General features: G+C 63.7%; 1 protein-coding gene across 1 annotated transcript in view; it reads right to left on the reverse strand.

Moving 5' to 3' along the window:
- BIN3 (bridging integrator 3) overlaps positions 1-2202 on the reverse strand; it is a 45326-nt gene that overhangs the window by 6949 nt on the left and 36175 nt on the right. The gene's annotated exons all lie outside the window — the stretch shown is intronic.

The following is a 2202-nucleotide window of genomic DNA, read 5'->3' on the forward strand; positions in this document are numbered from 1 at the left end:
TGCTGTTCGGGGAAAGGGGCTACTGGCAGCAGACACCCCTCCTCGTGTGGGGTGTTCTAGTGCTGCCCCTACCTTCTCGTCAGGGCAGGGAAGCTGCAGGGAGGCAAGGACAAGTACAGGCTGGTCCCCAGAGCCCGGGCCCCTTCCAGACATGCCCCTGGGACCCGACAGGGTACCTGCTGACTTGACCTGACAAGGATGGGGTGATCCAGCTCTCCCTGGGGCACCGAGCCTGCACTTTTATGGGGCTGCCACGAAGGAGCAAGGCTGCGGGCCCAGAGCCTCTCTGCTCAGTGCCCAGCGTCCCGATAATTAGTGGTGAGGGGCGCATGGGAGTCCCTGGGCTAGGACCCCAGGAGGGACTCTGCTCTCCACATACAGCGCCACTCCAGCCCACGATACCTCCCTCTCCGCTCAGGGGAGTGCCCGGCTCTGCCATTTCGAGAGTTCAGCTCCGTTCCCGCTTCCGCAGAAGGGGAAGAGACTTGGAGGCACAGGCCTGTCCTGTCCAGGGCTCTCCCCACTGCACTGCACTGCCCCGCCTCGGCAGTTATCATTCTGGTCCATGTCTCAGGGGATGCCGCATGGCTTCTGTGCTACATCCTAAGCTCCTGAAGTTTGAATCGCAGAGAAGGGAGGACAGGGCTGGGCCTACCCCAGGCGCTCCCGAAGCTCTGCCCATTTCTTGCCTGTCCTAAGGTGGGGCAGCAAATGGCTCCTCAGGGTAAGCGTGGGGTGAAGAGGCATCGAGAGGCGGAGGGATAGGGGGAGGGAGGGAGGCTGGCTGGGAGGTGGGGCATGCCTGCCATTCCTCAATCTGTGCCCACACAGCCGGGATCTTCCACCCACCAGGAAAGGGAAATTGAAAGCATCCCCATCCCACCCTGTGAACACGGCCCAGAGACTGGGGGATTAGAGGCCGAGCCCCCTGGGGGGAGGCTGGGGGCGGCGGGGTGGCCATGTGGCGACGTTCCTCATCAGAGGACAGGAAAGCTGCAGCTTCCTGTTTCCGGTGCTGGGGTCCCTGGGAGCTTCTCTCCTGGCAAGAGGCGGCAACAGGCAGTGCCGGGTTTACGTGGTTGGGGGAGATCGCATGTCGGCCACGGGATACAAAGAAGCCAGCCGGGCCGGCAGGCAGGCAGGCAGGCCTGGGGGGGCTCGGGCAGAGGTCAGCGGATCTGCTGCGGAGATGGTGGCCACCCCCTCGGCCACTCACCCACCTTCCTGGCAGGTGGTGCGCGGCTGGAGTGGTGGGAAGCAGCCGCGATTTCTCTCCATTTGGCTCCAGAAGCCAGGCATCAGATTTCAAGCCCGCCTCGGTGGTGGTGAAATCAAGGCGGAAGTCAGTCCCCAGTTCTCTGGGCCGGTGTCCCCTGCCTAGCTCTGCCAGCCATGGGTGTGCACGGCAGCCTCCGTGGCAGCCCCTGGGACCCCCGTGGGCACGGTCAGCTCGGCCCAGGGTCCTTCCCACCCAGTTCTGAACCCTCAGGCCTGGAGACGGGGTCACAGAGCTACAAGCAGCGGAGCTCTTTCCGACGCTCCCTCCTGAGCTACTGGCCTGCCCAGCATCCTGCTCCTCACATGACTCTGCGACCTGGGGCCGAGCAGGGGCTGGGGGCAGGGGCTCGGGGCAGGAGCGGGGAGGAATCCCTGCGGGCCAGGTTCTGCCTGCCCTCCACGGCTAAGCCTCCAGGCAGCCCAGCTTAGAAAGAGCTTTGCCTAACTCCACCCCTTGGACCTGAACAGGGAACAAGAGCTCAACAACCTGAGCACCAGGGGTCAGAGGATCAAAACCTGCTCTCTCCATCGCCCTCTGGGCCCTGATCCAGGCCTCGTGGTAATTAGCACAGCCTCATTACCCAGGCCCTGCTGAGGCAACTGCCAGGGACCACCACAGAAGAGGTAATAAAGTGCAGCTGCTAGGCTGGAGCGGGAGCCTCTCTAGGCCGGAGCCGAGCTGGGAGAGGCCAGGGAGGAAGATGAAGTGATTCGGGAGCTTCAAGGCAACGTTCCTGCCTGTCTCCCGCCCAGCGCCGCCCCCCTAGGGGACCCAGGGAATAGGCCTGTCTGATCACTGACCAGAGCCTGCTGGACAGAAGATGAGTCTCACAGAAGAATTTCTGACCCTGGCAGGTCATGAATCGGCGGACCTTCCCAGGCGGGACCCCGCTGCAGCTCCCTTTCCCGTGTGCGGCCACCCCC

The sequence above is a fragment of the Lipotes vexillifer genome, unplaced genomic scaffold (genome assembly GCF_000442215.2).
Source record: "Lipotes vexillifer unplaced genomic scaffold, Lipotes_vexillifer_v1.1 scaffold567, whole genome shotgun sequence".
NCBI lineage: Eukaryota > Metazoa > Chordata > Mammalia > Artiodactyla > Lipotidae > Lipotes > Lipotes vexillifer.